Source organism: Carettochelys insculpta, chromosome 3, assembly GCF_033958435.1.
Source record: "Carettochelys insculpta isolate YL-2023 chromosome 3, ASM3395843v1, whole genome shotgun sequence".
Taxonomy (NCBI): domain Eukaryota; kingdom Metazoa; phylum Chordata; order Testudines; family Carettochelyidae; genus Carettochelys; species Carettochelys insculpta.
This window is the reverse complement of record NC_134139.1, coordinates 42,531,036-42,556,518: the sequence shown is the minus strand read 5'-3', so window position 1 is coordinate 42,556,518 and position 25,483 is coordinate 42,531,036. Positions and strand designations below refer to the sequence as shown.

The following is a 25,483-nucleotide window of genomic DNA, read 5'->3' as shown; positions in this document are numbered from 1 at the left end:
GGCCACCATGGATATAGAGGCCCTTTACACCAATATCCCACGTGAAGATGGACTTCATGCTGTTAGGAACATTATCCTGATGAGACCCAGGCACAAATGGTGGCAGAGCTTTGTGACTTTGTCCTCACCCATGACTATCTCAGATTTAAGGACAATTTATACCTTCAAATTAGTGGCACAGTTATGGACACCCACATGGCCCCCCCAGTATGCCAACATTTTTATGGCTGACCTGGAACAACGCTTCCTTAACTCTCATCCCTTAGCGCCCCTCATCTGCTTGCACTACATTGATGACATCTTCATAATCTGGACCCATGGGAAAGAGGCTCTGGAAGAGTTCCACCATGATTTCAATAGTTTCCACCCCACCATCAACCTCAGCTTGGACCAGTCCACACAAGAGATCCACTCCCTGGACACTACTGTGCAAATAAGTGATGGTCACATAAATACCACCCTATACTGGAAACCCACAGACCACTATGCTTGCCTACATGCCTCCAACTTCCATCCAGAGCATACTACATGATCCATTGTATACAGCCAGGCACTAAGATACAAGCTCATTTGCTCCAATCCCTCAGACAGAGACAAACATCTACAAGACCTTTACCAAGCTTTCCTGAAACTACAATACCCACCTAAGGAAGTGAAGAAACAAACTGACAGAGCCAGACATGTACCCAGAAGCCCCCGCTACAAGACAAGCCCAACAAGAAAAACAAGAGAACACCACTGGCCATCACATACAGCACCCAGCTAAAGCCTCTTCAGCGATCTACAACCCATCCTGGACAACAATTCTTCACACTCACAGACCTTGGGAGACAGGCCTGTCCTCGCTTGTAGACAGCCTGCCAACCTTAAACAAATTCTCAACAGCAGCTATAGACCATAACATAGTAACTCTAAACCTGGAACCAATCCCTGCAACAAACCTCACTGCCAACTCTGCTCACATACCTACACCAGCGATATCATCACAGGACCTAACCACATCAACCACACCATCAAGGGCTCTTTCACCTGCACATCTACTAATACAACATATACCATCATGTGCCAACAAAGTCCCACTGCAATTTTCATTGGCCAAACTGGACAGTCTCTACATAAAAGAATAAATGGACATAAATCAGACATCAGGAATGGTAACATACAAAAACCTGCAGAACACTTCAATCTCCCTGGACACTCAGTAACAGATTTAAAAGTAGCAGTCCTACAACAAAAAAAAACTTCAAAAATAAACTCCAAAGAGAGACTTCAGAGCTGCAATTAATTTGCAAATTTGACTCCATCAACCAAGGATTGAACAGAGACTGGGAGTGTCTGGCTCATTACAAAAGCAGTTTCTCTGCTCTTGATGTTCACACCTCCACATTAGCTACTGACAATGGGCCACATCCCCGCGATGAACTGACTTGTTTTCTCCTCTCTTGATGTTCACATCTCCACAAGAACTGCTGATAATAGGCCACACCCTCTGTGATTGAACAGACTTTGTCAGCTCTGGCCCTCCCTTGACTGAGACTCTCTCTTTAAACCCTCCTGTGAAATCCCCCACTCCTGCATCTGACAAAGCAGGTCTTTGTCCATGAAATCTTATGCTCCAAAATATCTGTTAGTCTCTAAGGTGCCACAGGACTTCTTGTTGTTTTTGAAGATATGGACTAACTCAGCTACCACTCTGATACTTGACACCTGGTGTAACATGTGTCTCTGGCACATATAAATGCCTTGATTCTTGCAAGCAGTCATAAAAGAAACAATAAGTGTCTTATTGCAATGAAGCAGAATGACAATGTTATGACTTCCAAAGTTATGAACAGAAAAAGCAAGAGCATGTTCCATGTAGAAGTCATTGGAAGTCAACGACTAAGATGAATAAATATTAACACTTGCCAGAATTCATAACTGCCATGTAGTTCCTAGCTGTTCCACTGAAAATAATCACAATATAGAATCAGAGTATCACTTCAGCATTCAGGTTATGTCAAGGTTGTGATTCCGCTTTGAAGTCTATGTGCTCAATCTGAGCTTAATGAGTTTTTGGGTTTGTCTGCCTGTCTTTGTGCCAATGTTCAGCTCTGATGGTCCTTCATTTACCCCTTTCATGGTGCAGTGTGAGGTCACTATTCACAGAGACATGATATACCGTGCAGGGCCAAATTCTAAATGCAGTTACATGATGTAATTCCACTGAAGTCAATGGATCATCTCTGGTTTTATACTAGGGTAAATAAGATCAGAATTTGACTCACTTTGCTTATATGATACAGATGCCAGATTAATGTTAACCAAACAATGTTTGTAAAGATGAGAAGCCTGATGGATCAAATCTGGCATATGCTACACACCTCTGACTCTCGTTTCCTTCAGCAGGAGATGCAGGTCTCAGGACTGCCACAGACTACCTGTGGCATCCTAGCCAAGTCATCTCCTTTTACTGTGCCTCAGTTCCTACCTGTAATCATAGTTTTGTTGTCTGTGTAGATTGTAAACTTTTTGTTGCCAGGGACTGCCTCTTAGGGTGTTTTTACACAGTAACCTGCAGCTGGCCTGTGTCAGTCAGCTCAGGCTGTGGGGCTGATTCATTGTTGAGTGGACATCTCCAGCCCAGGCTCTGGGATCTTGTCACTTCACAGGGTCCTAAAACCAAGGCTCCAGTTTAAGCCTGGATGTCTATGTAGCAATGAGACGGTCCCTCAGACATACCTCACAGAGCTGGAAGGGACCCCAAGAGGTCATCAAGTCCAGTCCCCTGCCCTCTTGGTGGGACCAAGCACCACTCTTGACAATATTTTTTTAATCTATTTGCCCCAAACCCCTAAATGGCTTCTTCAAGGTATTGAACTTACAACCCTGGGTTTAGCAGGCCAATGCTCAAATCAAACTCCGTTGGCTGGCCTGGGTCAGCTGCAGGGGTCCAGTTACTGTGCAGGCATACCCTTACTGTAAGCCTGGACAGCACTTAGTGAAATGGGGCTTGATTTCAGCAGAAGTCAGTGAGTGCTACTGGGTTACAGATAATTGCAATATGTAAATAGTGATCAGAGAAAAGAAGCTGTCAGAACTGAACCTTCACCTCATACCACTTGTATAATGAGAACTAAGGTACCACTTGTATAATGGTGCTAAGGTTTTTACGCTATGAACTACGAAGAAGTGTTCTAACTAGCACAGGATTACATGGAATTTAACTGCAAAATTAACTCTAGTCCCTAAATTCATGCCTGGTGTAAGCAGATGCAATACCAGCACAATCTGTAAAGTTCCACTGGGGGTTCTGTTGCTGGGGAGAGCAGAGAGAGAATATAAATATAGGGCAGTTCTGGAGATGCCAAAAATTATTGGAAAACCAACTACACTGATTTTACAGCAGTTAAGGGCCCTGCCAGATATATATTTGCTTCAAAAGTGTTACTGTTTTTTTTCTGTGTAGTCATGGGCACTGCATGAACCACTCACAGATGGCCCCTTCCACAAGGCTGGCTAGTGCCCCCAGCCTTGCAGTGCCAAGGAGAGTGTTTGATGGCACCACAGCCATCTCCTTGCAGCTCTGGGAAGGTGGGTGGTGTGGCCAGGCTCCACGTGTGCATGGTACAAACAAAAAATAGAAGAGGAGACCTTGCTAAAGTGTTATGTGTTTTCCTTTCCTCAAGGAAGCTAAATATATCTAAAGTCCAGAATTTTTCTCTTCTCTCTCTCGCTCTCTCTGTCTTTAGGCTAGGTGTTGTCTGAAGCATACATCTGCCTGAGACAGAGCACAACCCCATGGGATGTTCAAGGGGCCCAGGAAAGGGACAGTGGCAAACTTTTGCTGACCCAAATGGTATGCTCCTGTGTGGAACAAAAAGTAACTTGATAGGACAGGTTGGATTCAGGAGGCAGGATAGAATGGCAGAAGCAGCAGAAAACAATTAGGCGACCAGCAGTAAGTTCTGTGTCTTGAACTGGCATTTCAAATCCCAGTTGTGTAGCACCGAGTGATTAATTTTCAGAATAACAACCGTCTTCACAATTCCACAATGGTAAGGATGATGGGGGTCTTATTCAGATGTAATCACAGCATGATGGCTGAGTTGTTTTCTTAACCCTAACAAGATCTGTCATTAAAAGTTATCGGAGCCTGACTTTTCTGCATTCTCTCTCAGTCACCCTTAACCAAAGCTGTGGGGCAGATTTTCTTTGAGGACGGTTGAGCTATGGCTCTGCTGCCTTTGTTCTTTTTTTTGCTGGTTAATGATGATAGGCAGTTCTAGGATTGAGTTGTGGACTTGTTCTTTCAAAGCATGGAAAAACCTGCTGAACCATAGCAGTCAGAAAGGGTAATCCATAAGCATAGCCGGTAACAATCTTCCACAATATTTACTGCTTTGTGTCCATGAAAATTAAAGATGGAAACAAAGAAAGGTGTACTTTAGCTAATGAATCTGATACAAAGAGAAAATTAGAGCACTTAGAAATTCTGAGACATTGGAGGAAAACATATTTTTAGTTATTTTTGTTTCAGAAGTTTTGTGTAGCCATGTTGAGTCCTTCCAGGATACTGGACAAACAAAGCAGATGTAATATTTTTACTAGACCAGCTATTGTTGCCGATAGAGAGAGAGAGGGAGAGAACACTTATTTCTTTCAAAAATAGAAGCTTGAGAAAGTTAGATATTTTAATCAACTAACTAGCAATAGGATGACTTTGCCTAGGGAAATTTGTCCAGTTACTGTCCACACTTGTTCAAAACTTAGCACTGTTTTAAAATGTTTATATAACATAAACATTTATTTCTGAAGGTAGGCTATATACCTATTACTCGTACTTTTTCCCCAGGTTTCAACATATTGTCTTAGTGTCAATAGCTGTTTCTTCTGTATGCATTTCTGTGTATGTTGGGAATCTATTAGATTAAGGATATAAGATTTTAGCCAAAGACCATGGAAACCAATGGAAAGCTGCGGTGGGCATTATACTGGGCCAGCATCAGGTATTGCGGCGTAAGCTGAAAGCTAATACAAATAACTCCCTTGTGAAGATTCCCAGCATCTCTGACTGACATTTTCACCAAAGAAAATAAATATTCTTTAAAAGCAAAGACCACTCAGTCAGGAGCTACAGCCATATATCCTTCCTCCAACTGCAGGATTTTGCAACTGCTGTTCAGGCTCCAGTGATCAAATTGCATCTCCACATTTAGTCAAGTCAGTTGGTGATTTGGGGGTGGGATTTTGGCCTTTTCTGTTGGAGAAGAAAGGGGACTTTATGGTTTTGCTCAGAGGAAGTAGACCTGTGAGGTTGTGTGGTGCCCTGTCTAGCCTTCTCCCCATTCCATCACAATGAGGCAGTTGGGTGTTAGAAGTGGCTGCCATCGGACATGCATTTGTTTTGATCCATGACCCACAAAGTGCATTATAGGCATTACCTGGGACTGAATGGAAAACAACAATTCATTCTCTTTTGTAAAAATTTTGCCAGGTGTTGGACTTCTTTGTCATCCGGAGCAGAAGGAACATGAGGCCTTTTGAAATCAGTTGTGAAAAAACATAAGTGCGACAGAGACCCCGGGGCAGCCTGTAGTTGGAACAGTCTTCTCAGATGTGAGAGACCTCAGATCAAGTCTCTGAACAGAAGCAGGTTCTCAGGCTTGGCTTCCACCGGGTAATAGAGTCAATCCTTGTTTCTTGCTCAATGAATATTTGTACAAAGTTGAACAGCTCCCACAGGAGGCATTGACAGTGTTTGAATCCAGCATCCTAGCCTCTTAGTTGTACTGTAATAAGCAAGTGGCCTGTGGTCACCTTGGATCAAATAGTTGATTTGCTGATGCCCCTTCCAGGAGCATGGAGCTGGCCCCCTCCCGCATGCCTGGGGACCCACACAGGCTGTTGCCAATGCTTATAAAGAGTTCTTTCTGTCAATTTCATTTTCTTCACTGGGATTTGAATCAGATTCGTGAAAGAGGACCTATTTTATCTTCCAGCGAAATGCAGTGACCTTTGTGGGGTGGAAGGTGATGTGCAGCATTAACATGAGAAAATGCTGATTTGTTGAAAGTTTGTGGGGAAAGAATGTTTGTGACACATTTCCCGCTTGAACAAAAACCTGAAAAAATATTTTCAAAATTATTGAACGCTCTCCCCTACTTCCAACATTTTCTAAACAGAGATGTTCTAATTGTGTGGATTTGATACACATTTGTTTTGAAATTTAATTTATAGCAAAAGAAAGTTTACATTTATGTTTCTGCTTTAAAATGAAGCCTATCAGAGATGGGTCTAAACTCCAGAATCTTTCTCTTCTCTGATTGGCCAGAAATCCATTCCATATGTCAAAGGATCTTCAGAAAGCTGATAAATGTCTTGCCATAGGATTAACCTTTATAGTAGGTGCTTCTTATACAAAGTAATGTTTGAAAGGGTCTGATCAGGTTATTATCTAATGAGGCCAGACCTGCCACTGGGGATGAGAGGGAAGAGGCTGGTAGCCCCAGGGCCTTGAGTTTCAAAGGGGCCTGGGTTTTCCAGCTGCCACTGCTGCTGTTGTGGCCAAAGTCCTGGACCCTTTAAACTGCTTCCAGAGTGCCATGTCATGCACTCTGTGCAGCCCTTAGGGCTGGAGGGTCAGGGGTGCATCACACTCTGGAAGGTACAGATAGCTGGCTGTCTTGGCCCTATCCTTGCTGCCTAAGGCCCTGCCTCTTCCAGGAGTGTGGAGCTGGCCCCTGCCGCATGTCCAGGGGCCCACACAGACTGTCTCCAATGCTTATAAAGAGTCTTTCTTGTCAATTTCATGTTTCCACTGGGGTTTGAATCAGATTCATGAAAGAGGACCCATTTTATCCTCCATCGAAATGCAGTTACCTCTGGTGTGGAAGGTGATGTGCAGCATTAACATGAGCTGTTGAAAAACTGTTGAGAACAGGCACATAAGAAAGTGGACTATACTCAAAGGAAGTTTGGACTGGCAGATTGCAGCTTCTTACATTGGCATCTGGCCAGGAGACTGGGACTAGGATTTTTCTGAGCATCAGAGTGGTCAGTAGCATCATTTTCCATCTCTTCCTAAAAGCTGCATGTCCAGCAGCAGCGCCCTTATGGGACATCGATTCCAAACTGACTCTGACAGAAGTGCCTCTGACCAAAACACCTAGGCTGTGTCTATACTACAGAGATCCTTCAAAAGAAGTTCTTCTGGAAGATAACTTGTGAAAAAACTCCTTTCGAAAGAGCGTGTCCACACACAAAGAGGTAGATTGAAAGATTGAGCTGCCTTTCTGATAGACAATGACCACACAGCCCCTGCTCTTTCGAAAGAATGGGCCAGGGGTCGAAAAATCTGGTGCCATGAAGCCTTCTCTTTTGAAAGAAGGGCCCCACAGAGTATCTACACGCGCTTGCTTTGGAAAGAAGGTGTTCTTCCTGAAATGGAAGTGGCAGAGAGCTTTCAAAAGGAGTGCTGCATTCTGTCAATTTAGATTTGAAAGAACGTTTTTTGCATGTAGACGCTCCATGGGATCTTTTGAAAGAGCCCTCTTCTTTTGAAAAACCTTTTGAAAGAACTTGCTAGTGTGATGTATCAGAGGGGTAGCCGTGTTAGTCTGGATCTGTAGAAGCAACGAAGGGTCCTGTGGCACCTTATAGACTAACAGAAAAGTTTAGAGCATGAGCTTTCGTGAGTTAACTCACTTCTTCAGATGCATCTGAAGAAGTGAGTTAACTCACGAAAGCTCATGCTCTAAACTTTTCTGTTAGTCTATAAGGTGCCACAGGACCCTTCGTTGTTGCTAGTGTGATGTGTCCCTACAGTACTCCCAACAGTGCCTTGTTTTCTTTAGAGGTCAGTTATCCAAGGACCAAACAACTCTGAGGCTACTTACCTTGTCAGTGTTACATATGCACCTCTCTGAGGGTGACCATCCATCCCGTTTTTACTGGAGAAGTCCCAAGCTGTCTCACAGGTGTCCTGACTTTTTTGAGAAAATGAGCAAATTGTCCTGTATTTTGCAAGGCTCCTGTTCCCTGGCACCCTGTGCCTTAGGGCAGCAGCTCCTGCTGCTGGGGAGCTTCTCTGTGGGGCAGCTGCCTCATTCCCCAGCTTTCATTCCCTGGCTCCCCACGGTGGCAGCCCCCATTGTTGGCAAGCTGCACAGCTGGGTGGCTGCCTTTTTCCCTGGTGCCCCACACCTCAGGGAGGCAGGTCTGGCTGCCAGGGAGCCCCTCCATGGGGCAGCTGCGTCATTCCCTGGCTTTCTGCACCTCAGGGAGGCAGTTCCTGCTGTGGGGAAGCTCCTCCATGGGATGGCTGCCCAATCCCTGGCATGCCACTCACCCTGCCACATTCTCTGTCCTGACAGGGTGGGGGTGGGGGCACTGTGGAGACCGTGTTCGTGGCAACCCACTGCCAGGAGGTTGCAGAGCCCCCATTCTCTGCTCATCCTCATCAGAAGGCTGCAGAACCCTCATCCTTGGTGCCTCACTGTGGGGCAGCAGCCACCATTGCCAAGGAACCCTGATATAGGACAGGAGCCCTGCAGCCCCAGAGGCCAGCATCTGTGGGGAGAGTTCAGTCCCGCCAGCTGCATGGCAGGCTGGGGCTGGGTGAGGGGAGTCATTTCTGTACACTGCAAAGCATAGAAAAAAACTTTCTCGGCAGCTCCTCATTAATCCTGTACAGGGGAAAGGCCAGCAGCATGGTGGGAGGGGAGAAGGCCAAGAGAGCCCACCAGCCATGTGGAGGGGGAAGACAGAGAGCCCACCCGCCATGTGGTGCAGTCCTTAGAAATTTAAATAGCCCAGGAACAGCACAAAAAAAACTCTAAAAAAATTCCTATGCTGCTTCTAGGTTGCAAAAAGAGACATCAGCTTCCTAAGAATTACAGAGAGTAAAAAAGAAACTATGCTCATACTGTGTGCGCACAGGGCTGGAAAATTTGCCAGAATGCTGTATGGATCCATGATACCAGACTTCCTGGTTACTTGTCTTGGCAAGGTGTCCCTACTGTGGAAGTCACAATAAGTCAGGCCTCCCTAACAGCCTTGTGCAAAAAATAGATTACCTGGCTGAAGCCTTTATGGAGATCTCCAAAGAGGAAAAGCACTCCATCCCCAGAAATATTAACAAGCTGTTCTAAGGGGCATAGAGCCACCACACCTGAGCTGCAACCTGCTTGCAGCAGTTTAAAACTGTTCTCCACAGAAGTAAACCTATATCCCAACCCAACCCATTTGTAGCATTCTAAAAAATACTCACCAGAAAAACACTCTGCACCATTGCTGGATACCCGAGCTCCAGGTGTTGATGAGGAGGGCACTGGTTAAGCTTGAGTGTGAAGAGCTCCAGGCTGCCAGGACCAGCTTGGGCACCTGCTGAATGTCGGCATCCTCCTCTTCATCGGCCTCATGCTCCCCTCTCCTGGCTCTCATCGAAGTCCTGAGGATGGTCTCTTGAAGAGTCCTTGTTAGCTTTGGGGACCCTGGTTGGGTCCCTCCCAAGAATGGCATCCAGGTGCTCATAGTAACTGCATGTCTTGGGAGATGACCCAGATCACCCTTGGCTTCTCTCACTTTGTGATAGTTCTGCCTGAGCTCCTTTACTTTGACCCAGCATTGCTGAGCACCCCAGGCATACCCTTTCATAATCATGCCCTGCAAAATCTTCCCATAAATGTGCACATTTTGCTTGCCGACTCACAGTTTGCTCATCACTGATTCTTCTCCCCACACAGAAATGAGATCCAGAATCTTGATATGGCTCCATGCTGGAGCTCTTTTGTGACTCTGAAAATGCAAATCCTGAGAAGAACCTTGAGGAGTCATGATGATTAGATGGCTTGATGCAACGGATGACTCCTGAGGTGCACTATCCACACTGAGCAGAAAGAAAATAAATTCAAATTTCTGTTACCTAATTCAAATTCCCAGGCTTTCTTTCTGTACCCCTGGAAAGCAATGGAGGTGAAAGCAGTCAGAACAGCCACATGTGGGGCATTGTGGGATACCTGTAGGACACCCCTGGAGGACAATAAAATGGATTTAAAGTTACACTGTTTGCACACTAGCATTACTCCGACCTTTTAAATTCAAACTTGGCATTACGCTGCATTGGATTATTGATGCAAGAATGTCAACCTTAGCACTCCTTAAATTCAATCTAGTGGTAATCATGGTGAAGGCATTGTAAAATCAAGCCATGTGCCTTTAAATCAACTTTATGCTGCACCGTAGACATAACCTCAGGGCGCGCTCTACCATCTACTTAGCAGGACTTCACCAGAGCCACTAGATCAACACAGCTGCATTGATCTCAGCAATGCCAATCTACCCTTCAGTATAGACACCTCCTGGTTACACACGAACATGATTCTAGAGAGTTTTTACAACCTAAATCAAGTGAAGAATCATGTGAAAAGTCCCTAGTTGTAGCATCAATTTTTTTTTTAGTTGAAAACAGATGAAATTAGGTGATTGAGCTCTGGTTAGCACTCACTACTGGGGACAGACTTTCAAAAGGGCTCCTTTCATGTGTTTAGGAGTATGGTCAGATTTCAAACTGTCAGGAAGGTTTTCCAGATATTCAGCCTTTGTTGTCCCTGCCTCACTTTCATTTCTTTACTTTGTATCACATTCCCCTGGATCTCCCTGGTAGGCTTCTCCCTTCAAATATTTGTAGACAATTTCTATGTCCTTTTAACTATTATATCGTCAAGTTATTATCAATATTTAGCTCTTTAATCTTTCCTCATAAGTTAGTCCCTCCAGCTGCATGACAATTTGTGTTGCTTGTCTCCGTCTTTGTCGATATTAGAGCTGGTTGAAAAATGTTGAGGGTTTTTGGTTTTTTTTTCCCCCTGAGGAGAATTTTGACTTTTAGGAGAAAAATCACACCCCATAAACTGAAGGCTGAAAAGTTAGCTGAAAACCAAACACTTTGATTTGGAAATGTCTGGGCAGTGTCTCATTTATTAGTATTATTACTGTTAATAATAGTTCCGAGGATCCCTACCCATGGACCAGGAGACTGTGCTAGGTGCTGCATAAACACAGGACAAAAAGATATATTCATGCTTCTGATCTTCTGTATGGGCTCAGAACACACAGTGCTCCAGTCTCTGCTTTCTTGCTCAGCCACCGTATTGTATTTTGGGAGTCCCCATCTTTAGTGCATCATAGGGTGATGTCCAGCTGGGAAATTAAGCCTATAAGGGGAAGTGGAAGAATGAGGCACCCAAATGCCAGCACTGGTGAGGTGCCAGAGCAGCCTTTCCAATTTTATAAGAAGGTCAAGATTTCCTAAGGAAAGCAGACACTTATTGCAAAAAGTTTTCTTTAGTCAAACCCTAATTTTCCGTGACAAAACAGTTTAGATGGAAGTTTTTTGACCAGCCTAGGGAATATATTTTAGATAGAGTGATGATAAGAAATGGGGGGAATACTGATCTTTTCTTTAAAGATGTCCCACATTACAATTTCATGTCTCACGTGTTGCCTTCTACCTTCTACGTGTTGCCTTCAGAATTACCAGTTCCCCGGTTTCTCCCTAGATTTTGGATTATTTTCCCCAAGATGTATAAATCTACCTTTGAACAACAGGCACCACATTTATATCCCAATCCGGCAAACACCTGTACATTTAAATAAAAGCACAAGCAGACCCACTGACTGTAATATGGGATTCTCCTTCTCTCAGGTTAAAAGGCTGAGTCTTCCAAATAAATCTAAGTGATTTAGACACCCAGCTCCTAGTTACTTCCACTTGAAATTGAGCACCAAATTCCCTTAGATTCCTTTGAAAATTTCCACAGAAATTGTTAAATAGGACTGGTCTTATCGCTGATCCATGAGGGACCCCACCAGACACCTACATTTTTATGGGAATTGGGGCTTAGTTATCTTTAACAATCTCAGCCTAGACATAGGAGATATTTGAGCTTTAAGGTGCTAAGGGAATGCATGTATTTATGGAAAACAGCTCCTTCTAGTATCTTCCATAAGCAATTTATTTTGTTTGCTGGAAAGTAACCACATTACTGAACATCTTAAACTAGCTACTGTGCAACTGATAATAACCCTAATAATAAAACTGTAATTCAGATATATTCCCCCTATTAACTGTTCAGAAATAAAATTCGGGCCTCTGAGCTACTGATACCTCTCCAGTCCATAAAAATGATTTATGTGCCAAACATGCACTTTTAGTGTTTGACCAAAACCCCCACCCCCCTGCTGGAAAAAAATGAGCAAAATTCTTGCCTTAATTCCACAGACCTCTACCCTTGTACTTGGGCTAAAAGAGACAAAGGAGCATAAAAGGACTGAAACAATCCTGGATCCAGACAAAGGAGCAATTCCCTGATGCAGGAGCTGAGGCAGACAGCCATAGGCTGTGTTCTGAGGACCTCTTCACAACCCTGGCATGGGAAACATGCGAAAGGTGGGGCAGGCTATTGAAGGAGGTGGGGCAACAGTGCATAACAGTGTGGAAATTCTGGGCAGTACTGCCCACAGATAGCTAGGTACAGCCTCTTATACCTTAGGCCAGTGTCCCCAAACTCTTTGGGCATGGAGGAACATTTGGGAGACGTGGCAGGGCCTGAATCAGCTCCTTGGGTCAGCTTTACTCTGCTCCCCACTTGGTCCCCAGCCTGCATTCACAGTTCCCCCAGGGAGCCCTGGCCCATTTCCAGCTCCAGAAGGGACACAAACAGACATAAGCAAGGCTTGATCTGAAACATTAAGGGTCCACTGCCTTAGCCAGACTTCCAGAGTTCACTACAGCCTAGACTCTGGAGGGTATAAAGGTGGATTAAAGCTACCTTAGCCTCTGTTACCTCTGGGCTGGAGGTTCAGTGCTATGTCTCTGTAAGAGATGAAGTAGAAAATCTTGCCCTGTCCATTTAATACAGTGGTTCTTTACAAGGAAAGTCGGGCACCATAAAGTGTTAAAATCAATATAGTCACTTTCAAGTGCGGGGGCAGGGAAACCCAAATTGCCTCTGCAAACAAGCCATAGAGACACTTACACATCACTGAGCTAAATCAGCTGGTGGTATAAGGGGGCACAGCTGTGTAGACTTTCAGACATAAGCCTACTTGCACAACTGCTGTATTTGGCCTACTGCCTTCAAGTTAGAGGGTGGTTGATGGTACTAGCATTCCAGTGCAATTTTGTTGTTGAGGTTTTTTGGTTAGAAACAGGTCAGTGGTGAGGGGGCTTTCAGCCACAAGGGAGTAGGCATGCCTGCATGATCTCCTGAGCCAAATGTCTGAGTTAAGGAGATCTGTTTGAAACTTGTTGGTTTTAACTTACTGTGGTTTCATGAGAACCTTTTGTGTAGATGGTTACATGTGTTCATATCCACTCAGCTTGCGCTGAGTTTCTGGTTTGAATGAATTCGAATGTTTTTTGCCTGGTTTCAGGGTCATACCATGAAAAACCACTGAGTTATACTTGTTTTCCACTTAAAACCATAAAACTCTGCTTTGCATTGGAAATTCAGCCAAGGGTTTCTTGACATTCAACCTAAGCTTTGTGCTGGACCCATGCTCCTCACAGCAAGTTAAATGAAGCAGAGAAATACTGGGTCTATTATTGATTGAAATTGTTAACATCTCTTTGATACCAGTTTCCTTTTCCAGAATTTGGTGAGGACTTTGATCAGGAAACCAGATAACAAGTTAGCCAACTAGGTAGTTTCTAGTTTGTATAATGCCTTGCTAATAACACTGGCAATCCAATCAATTATTTCCCCACCTTAGATACTTTTAAAAAGAGTAGGTAATGGTGAAACTTTGGAGTCTAGATTTTCTTGATTTTTTTTTTTTTAGCCTGTATGTAACGTAAAAACTGCACTTTTTGCACTGGTTGAATGTCTCTTTCTAATGATGCACAAAGTTCAGGGTCTCAGTCCTTTGGTGAAGCTGTGCCACACTTGACACAAGACCCAAAGTGGGAAGGAGGCCTGCAAAGCATTTTTTTGTATCTCACACACACACGAAATAATCCTTGGTCTGGTTCATGATGAAAAAGAAAGAAGATCATAATTAAGAGTTGTAATTACTTATCTCTCTAGCTGATATTGTATTTCCTCCATTTCCCTTACTCCTCCCAATAATTAGTTGTATCTTTTCTTTCTTTGATGAAACACTTGTCTCCCCTTATGCCTCATGGATAGACATTTGATGTACCCTACCTGGGAGGAGGAATGATTACGGCTACCAAGATTGCAATCTTCAGAGATCCTATGTTGTCCTGTAATATCATAACAAATTCTGCACTTCATAAAGCTTTGAATTGCTGTTTACAAGTTTAATACAGATTGTCTTTACAAAAAAAGTGGAAGTGGAAAGAACATATTTTGTCTGGGGGAGAGGGAGAAGGTAACATGTAATTAGTCAGATTAGAATTTGGAATGAATCCTCTGAAGCAAAAGACCTCTGTTTCATATTTTTATGCAAAATGTTGTTTTCAGATCCCACAGTGTGTGTCTGGCATCAGTAGATTTCAGAGAAGTGTTTGCATAATATGAAGTGAGGAGTCATATATTTGAAGTAATTTATCACATACTGTATTGTTGCGTGGGCTGCACCTTTAAAGCCTAGAGATATTTTCTCAGGCTTGGTCTACACTAGACCTTACAGTCAACTGCAGATACACAATTCGGCAATTGCATAGCTAGAATTGACGTATCTGCAGTCATCTGTAAGGGTTGCCCTCACTGAAGGAGGTTGACAGGAGTGTTTCTCTCATCGACCTCCCTTACTCCTCATGAGAACAGTAGTACAGGGGGTTGACTGCGGGCCCCAGAGAGATTGATTCCATGCGTCTTTACCAGACACATGAAATTGATTTCCCGTTAAATGTAGACATACCCTCAGTAAGTAAATCGTGATTGTATTGAATTATTTTTTCAAAACTGTAAAGATCTATACATGTTGTATCACACCAGTAATTCCTGCATGTCACATTTCATTTGACAAATTTTCAGTTGCAATCTGAGGCTTTATCATAGCATGGATAACAGCACATGCAGAACCACACCTTTTCCCTCTTGCTTCCTAGTTTTCTGATGGATCATAGAAAAATGATTTTAAAGTAGACAAGGATAATAAAGATTTTAGTCTAAATTAAAAGTAATTGTAAAAATTACAACTGCCTTCTAAAAATCAATGGATCATTTACAGTATATAGTAAATAGGTGGAATTTACTGCCACAGGAAATCTTGATTCAGTTTTGTGGGATTGAAAAGGAGACTAGATGTATCTTTGGACCTCCAGGAGCAAAGCCTTATTATTTTATTACCTTCAGGCAGCTTACTTGCTCTTCAGATGATTGGTCTCAGATAATCTTCATGCCAAAATTTTTTTGTTGATACTCCCCTTTCCATTGAGTTTGCCTTGGGCTTGTAGCTGACACCCTCAGACAAACCATCTCAAACCATATGATGCTGTCACTACTGCTGGCTTTCCTTGTGTACTTAAAAGACCTGGTTGTTGGGGTTTTTTTTTGTTAAAATTTTCTTAAAAGGAATTTTCATCTTGTTGGAAATTCTTTTCAAGTTTCTGTAAATCCTTCAAAACAAAATGAAAATGTTTTGTTTTGTTTTTGAAAAATAGTTTAGAATTTTCTGGGATTTCTCTCTTACTTCCTATAATTTTTTTCTTTGTTCCCCTGGGGAAAGAAAGGAAGTGGTATTTTCCCCTATGATTTCAAACAAAAAGGCTTTTTTGAATAAATTTAAACTTTTCATTCAAAAATTAATTGAAAAGTGAAAAATTCTGATTTTTTTCATCCAATGTCATGGTCAAACCCCACATTTTTCCCAAAGCAAATCTACAAAGCATAACTCTTTGACAAGTTCTACTGGTTGTGTTCCATTCAATAAAATAAGTTTAGCTTGTCTGTATGGATTGCTTTATGTTTGACCTGGGTATCATATATATGACTACTTCCACAATGACATGTCTATAATGTACTACTTGAACAAGTCCTCAGAGGCTGAAATAATTTCCACTCTTCTGAGGAGGAGTTACAGAGCACATAGAGTTGAGGACACTGTCTTTTTAGGAGCTGATCTACCAGTGAGGTGGTACATGACACCACTCCATTTTCTGTGAAGATTTTCCATCCAGGGCTACGTCTACACGTGCAGCCAACATCAAAATAGTCTATTTCGATGAATAACGTCTACACGTCCTCCAGGGCCGGCAACGTCGATGTTCAACTTCGACGTTGCTCAGCCCAACATCGAAATAGGCGCAGCGAGGGAACGTCTACACGTCAAAGTAGCACACATCGAAATAGGGATGCCAGGCACAGCTGCAGACAGGGTCACAGGGCGGACTCAACAGCAAGCCGCTCCCTTAAAGGGCCCCTCCCAGACACAGTTGCACTAAACAACACAAGATACACAGAGCTGAGAACTGGTTGCAGACCCTGTGCCTGCAGCATAGATCCCCAGCTGCTGCAGAAGCAGCCAGAAGCCCTGGGCTAAGGGCTGCTGCCCACGGTGACCATAGAGCCCCGCAGGGGCTGGAGAGAGAGCATCTCTCAACCCCCCAGCTGATGGCCGCCATGGAGGACCCAGCAATTTCGACGTTGCGGGACGCGGATCGTCTACACGGTCCCTACTTCGACGTTGAACGTCGAAGTAGGGCGCTATTCCTATCTCCTCATGAGGTTAGCGACTTCGACGTCTCGCCGCCTAACTTCGAAGTTGGTGCCGCTACTTCGAAGTAGCGTGCACGTGTAGACGCAGCTCAGGTGTTAAGACCTTCACTCCTAAGGATTTTCTTTAGCATTTAAGCAGCTCTTATTTTATTTTGCTGTCCCCGTTGACTGCCTCTCCTATGAAGTAAAACTTGAGCCCCACAACAAGCCTTGAAGCAATTACAGATTCAAGAAATCCAAGTAACATTGTGGGCTCTAGACAGCCTTTCAGAGAGCAAATAGTTGCTGTACCCTTCCATATCACAAAGCCACCCTGGCTCCCCGCCCTGTCCCCCTCCCAAAAAAACATCATTGGACTACAGTTCTCACCTGGAAGTGAGCTAGATCTTCAAACTCCTGACTCCTAAAGTAAACTTTTCCTGGGCTTTCAGTGCACTCTACAGTTTCAGGCTTCCATCCATTCCCTCTTCTGTTTCCAAGGGCAACACTTTCACTTTATGACACCTCTTTCCACTTTCTGCCATAAGCAAGGGTGGTAAATTCCAATGTTACATTCAAAATGACTGCCCCTGTATTACCTTGCACATTCAGCCAAAGCTGCTTGAAACTGTCATGCAAACAAAGTACTCTGCAGTTTTGTGGTAGCCCTATTGGTCCCAGACATTAGAATGAAAGTTGGGGAGGTGACATCTTTTATTGGAATGGCCTCTGTTGGTGAGAGAGGCAAGCTTTGTAGTTACAGTGAGCTGTTCTTCATTTCTCAGGGCACTTTTTGAGTTGGGGAGCTTGTCTTCATCACCAATAGAATTTTGTCCCATACAAGATATTAATTACCTCACCCACCTTTTTCCACATGAACTAGCAATAGATAGTGCCTTGGCTTTCTTCAGACACCATGGCATTAGGCTGTGCATGATAATCTCTGTAGGGCTGCATCTACACTAGCAAGTTCTTTTGAAAAAAACAGGCCTTTTCCAAAAGAACCCACAGAGCATCTACACACGAAATGCACTCTTTTGATGGTGGCCCTCTTCTCCCAGATGAGGAAGAGCACCTTTCTCCAAAAGATTCTTTCAGAAAAAAGCATGTGTAGACACTCTGCATGCCCTTTTTTTGAAAGAGAAGTCCTCATGGTGCTGGATTTTTTGATCCCTAGCCCGTTCTTTCGAAAGAGCAGGGGCTGTGTGGATGCTCTCTGTTGAAAGAGCAGATCGATCTTTTGATCCGCTTTTTTGTGTGTGGACGCATTCTTTCAAAAGCAGTTTTTTTGGAAGTTGAAAGATTGCTGTAGTGTAGACATAGCCTAGAAGAGCATAAAAAGGGCATCTTGCCACCCTGTAAACCCTTATTAAAAGAATACTGCACAACAGGAAACTTCATTACCTGCATGTCTGGAGGATGTCTAAAAACAGAGTTTTGGATAAACAAAATTCAGTTTCTGTATTAATTTTAGATTTGCAGATTAAACAAATGGTAGATAAACCAAATTTCAGATAACTGAGGTTCAGATCATCCGGGTTTACCAATGGCTGGGTAATCTGTATTCTGGCATTTTGGTTCAAGAAGTTATATTTGCCCTCTTAATATTTTAAATATTTAACACATCTGTTTTTACAGCATGAGGATAACTGAAGGAAAAACATCTAAAATTAAGAAAAAGAAAGTCAATTTTCTTGGTACTACTTTGTTGCTGGAATTATTTGGTAACTTTTCTTTTGCTGCTTGTAAATTAAGTTTAGATTTAAATATCATTCACTAAAATATCTAACACTATAAATATGAAAAATGATGTTAGAAATAAAATATCTAGTGAAAATGGTGATTGGACCATGACTTTCTTGCACTGGTTTGTGAATGGTAAGCAGTAAATGATTTTTAAAAGCCAAAAGACAAGGAGACACAATCTTCAAAGATTGTATATTTTTGCACTTATTAAACTTCAGAGATTTAGTCCCATGACTTAATCACTCACTTAATAACTGAAAGACTCACATGCCATTTGTGCTGTATTTAATATATCTGAGTGTCCTCTAGCTACTCAGAAACTATACTGAACAATAAAAATGCAAATAGTCTTTGAAGTTAAAAAGGGGTTTCAGCTGTAACTTTTGGGTTCCTAACGTAGATCCATTGCTATTTCTATATTTGTGTATAACAACTCTAATGTTTCAATTTTTAATCCATATGCCACAGTAACCTGAACCGATGAGACTGAATTCCAGCGAAGTGCAGTATGCCCAGAACTGCAGACCTCCTACACTGCAGTACATCTTACATAATGTTATGCACTTTTTGCAGGATTGGAACCTTCAGAGCAGAGGAACAATGAATCTTTTCTAAGAATCAGGATCCACTGTGAAAAACATAAGAATGTACATTATAGGTGTTCTATAAAACATTTGTGAATACAGTTGAGAAGTTCAGCAGGTATAGGTGCTTTCCCATGGTACTTTGAAAAAATTATGTTGCAAAAGTAAAAAACAAACAAAAAACAAAATAAAATAAACGTTTGGAAAGCGTTTGATGTATGAGTTTAAAACGCAGTATTCCATTTATTGAATTTTTCCGGGGGACTACTTGAGTTCTACTTTTAGTATGTCTCTATTTGTGATTCAGCATCTGCAAATCAGGATGTCAGTGGCTGTTATGGTTGGCTTATTCTTGCAAATCCCACTAATGCAAGCCTGCACAGAATCCTGATAATCTTCATCTACAGTGCTGGACCATAATAGACATACATGTCCAGTAGAAACATCTTGCTGGTGCTCAGAATACAGTGAGCTACCTGATTTCTGCATCAACCATTTTTAGCATAACATGCTGAAAATGTGTGGGCTATAGCCAAATCAGGTGAACTTCAGACCATTGTAAGAACTGCGTACTGAATTCTTTGCAGAGTGTTTGTTTTCTCAAGCCATCATGATCATTGATGATTCTTTGATGGCCACCATTTTCAACAAAAGATCGCATCTCCAGCTGGTGTAAATCAGTATAGCTAAGATCTGCCTCAGTCTGCGTATTCAGTAACTCTGCAGATGATTATGATGATTTGCTATTTCCTGTTCAGAAGATTTTTTTTTCTGGCTCAAATGGCACAAGAAGCCTGGTGCTGCAAGGGTTGCATTGATGTTTGTTTCTCGAAAGGGAGTTTGGAGATTCTCTGAGCTGTAAGAGACCTTTAGGTCTCTCTGTTGTCTTCCTTTTACTGCCCTGGATCTTTAGGCTACATCTACACCGGCAGCCTCTGTTGACAGAGAAACCTTGGCAGTACCTCTGTCAAGAGATTGCATCTACATATAAAAGCAGATTGAAAGAGCAATCCACTCTCTCAACCGAGAGCAACCAAACTGCCCTTCCCTCTCTCGACAGAATGGCTGACTGGAAGCTCTGCAAATAGGGTTGCCCAGGGAACTGGAAGCCCTCTCTGTCGACAGAGCTGTCTACATGGGCACTCTGTCAACAAAACATGGTTGACAGAGGCGCCATTCCTAATCAGGAACAGGGATAACACTGCCGACTGAACAGCTGAGTTTTGTCAACAAATTCTAGGTAGAGTGCTTTAGCTGCGTAGATGCTCATCGAGTTCTGTTGACAAAAGGGCTGGTCTGTTGACAGAAGGTGCCCATGTAGACACAGCCTTAGATGCTGTGTACCACAGGACTCTTCTCACCCAGAAGGAAAAATGAACAAGGCTCCCAAGGCCCTTCATTATTGATCTTGATTGCTTAATTTGTTAGTTTAAGGTTAGAAACTCCTAAGAATGGCAGACAGATAACAAGATAGAGTTATACACAGTGGCCACATCTACACGAGAGGCTTTTCCCGGCAAAATTGGGCTTTTGTCAGGAAAAACCATGGCATGTCCACATGCAAAATGCTCTTTGTTAACAGTTTGTCAACAAAACCCACACATCCACTGACGGTGTTATGCCTCTCTCTGTTCTGGTATAACACCTTTCTCAACAGTGTTCTGTTGACAAAACAGCTGTGTAGATGCTACAGAGCCCTTTTGTCAACAGACAGGGCTTTCAGGTCACCAGGCAGCTCTCTTTGTAGATGGTCAGACGTTCTGCTCCGAGAGGGCTGGGCAGCCTGGCTGCTCTCCGTCAACAAAGCGGATTGCTCTTTTGATGTGCTTTTATGTGTAGGTGCAATCTGTCGAGAGAAGTTTTGCTGGGAAATCCCTTCTGACAGCCACTTCTGTCGACAGAGGCTACTCATGTAGACAGCCAGTAAGGGCTAAGTATAATTCTCCATGCCACTCCTTTATGAAACACTTCCTAGGTCTATGGTCTGATCTTACTGCCTCTGCATCACCGCCAGCTTCCCAAGGCCCAGAAGAGAAAAACAAGTTCAGGACACAAACTCTGATATTCCCCTCTGTTGTATTGCACAGTATGGCTAAACCTCAGAGCCAGCATAGCGTGACTGACTTGTTAAGCTCAAGGTGTAATGTGCCAGGAAGGCTGCCAAGTCTTTTGAATAAGTCTTTATTGTCTTTTAGCAGATAGTTTGCCAAGATATGTGGTTTGGCTGAGTGGAAGTACTTTTTGTTTTCCTATGTCAACATAGCAGGCTGACTGATCAAAATGTATTATTTCTAAGTTCCTACATGCATGGGATATTGTCAGATAAAGGAGTTTCCTTATCCTTTCAACACAGGATGCTTTCCTGCCCTTGATGTTTGCTTGCAGCTCACACAGGACTTAGGAGTATTAACATGATTACAACTTTACAGCCTAGACTTAGAATATCAAACTCTTGGGGAGGAGAAGATATTCTTGGTGATGCTTATGGTTGAGATGAAGTGGGGATGTCAGCCACAGTTCTTAACAGCAGGGTAATTTATTTAAGAAACCTTTGGGGATTAAAAACACATAAACACTTGCAGAGTTATACCCAAATGATATAGACTTCGTTCACTTGAACTTCTAGAATTGGAGAGCCATTAACAGGTCATATAGGGATTCCTCCAAGTGCAAGGATTTTTGCTTTGGTTAACCACCTGCCTTCTGGCCTCCTTCTGGCCTCCAGCCATGCCTTACAATCAGGGCCCACTATGCTGGTGTTTTGTCGTCCCTTTTCCAACATTTTCCTCTATGCCCACTCTGCCTGCTGCACTGTAATTAAAACTTGATCTGTTTGGAGCTGCACTCTCACTCTATAATCCAATCTGTTCAGAAGATCCTGGGCAGAAGCAAATGGAGCCTCCTCCAATTTAAAGCTCTATTTTTCGTGAATAAAAAAAAGATAAAACATCTTTGAAAAAGACTTGAGTTAAAACTGCCCTGATTTAGAATATGGCTATCACTTTGAACCAGTGTTTCTTACACTGTGTTCCGCAGAACACTGGTATTCTGTGAACAACTCACAGGTGTGCTGCAAGCATCTGACACTTTTTTGATATCCTAGACTGCTGGTAGATATTTTCTGTTATTAAAACCAGATACAATGTTACTTCTTCATTGCTAGGATATCTGATTAAATTACTTCATTTTGGTTTTGCTGTATATGTTGCTGTTTGTTTGTTTTTTTATTGTTATTGTTGGTTTTGCTCTGACAACAATTTTTTGAAGAAAATTTTGATAGGTGTTCTGCATAAAAGTATTATTGTTTAGTGTTCCGTGGCCTCAAAAAGTTTAAGAAACGCTGCTTTAAACATTCTAATTGTGTTTGTATTGCACTCGACAAATGTTTACAAATGGGCTGACTGTGCTTGGACTAGGATTTGATAATTATGCCACTGAAAATTGGGTTACAAGCAAAAACGTGGGGTTCTGGCTTTACAGGCTCAGTTTCCAGATGTAGGTTTGCATTCACCTCTCCTTCAGGGACTGGGAGTTCTGTACACACAGTACAGTCAAAGTCTGGAGTCTGGAAGAGGGAGTGACTACCTCTGCTGCCATCCAGGAATCCCTTTGTCTGATATGAGATGAATACTGAGAAGTCTGGTTCACACCCATTTGAATTAAAAATAAGCCATTATTCAGTCTTCCAAGTACAGAGAACAATCTCCTCCAACACACACAGACACACACACACACACAGATAGAGCAAGGCAGTAAAAGACTGACCTTATTCCTCCTAAAGTCAATGCTAAAAGTCATATCAATATGGCATATATTATTATTAAATGGACGAAAATCTGGCAAATTGATAGCTCTCAAAATATAATTGCTAATGGAGAGGTTTTAATAGAGTCCCTCATTGCCGATGAGATGTTGCAGAGGACACAAAGAAGTGATGTATACCAACAAAAAGAGGTCACTTATATAATCATACAATGTGCATTTCAATACAGCCATATTGTAGGCCATGCATCTGGGAGGAAAAGAATGTAGGCTGTATTTACACGACTGGGGACTGCATTCTGGAAAGCAGGTGACCGAAAATGACTGAGTGGGTCATTTCAGATAAGCAGCTGCACATGAGCCACAGCACAATTTTTGCTACGGAACAGTAGAGATTTTGCATCAGTCTTTTTTCTTCCATTTTTCCACAGAAAGGGGATAAAGGAGATGGGAACAGAGTGAAAAGGGGGAGAAATTAAAAATTGGAAACAAAAATTATTTACTCAAAAAAAATCAAAATTTTTCATTTTCTGAAAAAGGACAGCTCTCTCTTGACCACACTAGCAGGGGAATATGGAGTAGGGATAGAAAACTGAATACTTTGTACACAGCATTCCATGACATCACCACAACAGGAACTTTGTCTGGTGCGGGTGTTCACATGTGTAAAAGAATACAAGAGCTGCACAAATGATTTGTGGCCTAGAACAGTGTTTCTTGACCTTTTTTTATTAAGTACCCTTTTCCCAAAAAAAAAAAAAAAAAAAGGTACTCCCAGACTTCTCTCATGTGCCCCTAAAGGTACGTGTATCACCCGTTGAGAAACATAACATGGTCCTATGGTAATATGAGGTTTTGAAACAACTGCCATTTAACCTCTGTAGATTACTGTACCCTTTTCAGTAGTCAGATTTTTTTGCATACCACCAATTTAAAAATTACTTACCAAAACATACAAAAATGTCACAGAAGACTGCTACTGAAAACTTGCTGACTTTCTACCATCTTGTTATCAAATAAATGAATGGGAGTAGAAATATTGTACTTACGGTTCAGAATAAGGCATATGAAGCAACAGAAACAAATCAAAACTTTTTTAGATTGTACTGATTTTACTAGTGTTTTTTATATAGCCTGTTGTACAACTAAGCAAATATCTAGATGAGCTGATGTACCCCCTGGAAGACCTTGGTGTACCCCCCAAGGGTACTTGTACCCCGCTTGAGAAACACTGGCCTAGAACACATGTCTGAGTACGAGACCATAGGAGCTCAGTCTGGTTAGCTTATTGAAGGGAAGATTAAGAGGCAACTTGACCAATCTGTAAGCACATTCTGAGGGAGCATATCTGTCACTATAGAGTTGAGTAGACACAAGTTGTATAAGTTCCTATGGTGAGACCTCAAAGTCAGCTGAGGTGAAATTAGAAATGGCATTCCAATTTTTAACAGTGAGACTAATTAGCCATGGACATCAAAGGATGTGATAAGTTCTTCACCACTTAGATTCTTTAATAAATGTTAAATCTCTAAATGATACACACTACAGCTCAGCCACAAATTGTGGGTTAGCTGCAGCAATAACTATGCAGTAGGTAAGACTAGATTAACATAATTGTTCCTTTCTGGGTTAAAATCTCTAAATATATAAAAGAGCCATAAGCCCTTGTTCAGTAGCAGGCTGGGAGTTATTCACTAAGGATTTAATATTATTGTATTTATGTATATTACTGTAGTGCCCTGGAGTCATGGACCCGAACTCTACTGGGCTAGGTAGTGCTGTACAAACACAGAAAAGACAGACACTGACCCCAAAGAAACTTTTTCCACCAGTTGATACAATCCCTTAGGTAAAAGAAATTGACTTTTTTTTCTCTCCTTTGTAATATACCTACTGAAGTATTAAAATAATATTTAAACCACAGCTTGCCTGATCTCCAGGAAATAAATTATCTCAGGAAGATAACTTAATTTTTGTTTTCCTTTTTCATTAAGTGGTCGGAAACACATTATAAGAGCTTGTCGAAGTGGGAGTGTTTGGCTGTTCTTCAAACCAAAATGAGCTTTGAAAATCAAAGTGGAGTTTGACACAAGATCAGGTAAATCAACCTGTGTATAATGCTGCTACAAAATGGCCTGCAGGACAGTCTTCTGCACTACTATTACACAGGCTCTCTATGCACAGGAAATTATTTAATTCCTTTATCTGTTACAATTGAATAAGCTGTGTAGGGAAACAACCTGAGTGTTCTTTTGTGACATTTTAGGCCATGCAAATATTATTAGTAAAGTTATACCACGCAGATGTCGGGTCATATATAGTCTTGCAGGTGAGGCAGAGGACTGGGTAGGGGATACAGAAAACAGACACACCTTGAATAATTAATAGCTAATGATTCCTATAAGCCCTCAAAAAGCAGTTGAGAGGGTCAAGTGATGAGTGAAGAAGCTCTGTGCTAAACAAAGAAGAATCTGGCTTTGAGCCTGAAGATCAAACAGGGCAAACTGCGTGTTACTTAGAGAAATCTGAACTGTGTGTTTTCACCCCATATCTTAAACTGTGTGTGTTTGCCATTCTAAATCAAATAGCTCATGAATAATCTATTTTGTCTGATTCATGTCTTTCACTCTGAATTAGAAGCTGCACTTTTATGTTTCTGAGGTGTGAATCAGATAAACTCTCTCGTGTATTGGTAATGTCTTTGTTCTGTGGTAACCCCAAAGTAACTAGAAACACTTATGTACA

The 25,483-nt window shown here is 42.2% G+C and overlaps 1 long non-coding RNA gene across 1 annotated transcript in view; it reads left to right on the top strand.

Moving 5' to 3' along the window:
- Positions 1-25,483, top strand: part of LOC142010981 (uncharacterized) — an 85,826-nt gene that overhangs the window by 54,029 nt on the left and 6,314 nt on the right. The window contains exon 3 of the long non-coding RNA XR_012644929.1: positions 24,733-24,836. This is a non-coding gene — a long non-coding RNA (uncharacterized LOC142010981). The remainder of the gene's footprint in view (positions 1-24,732; positions 24,837-25,483) is intronic.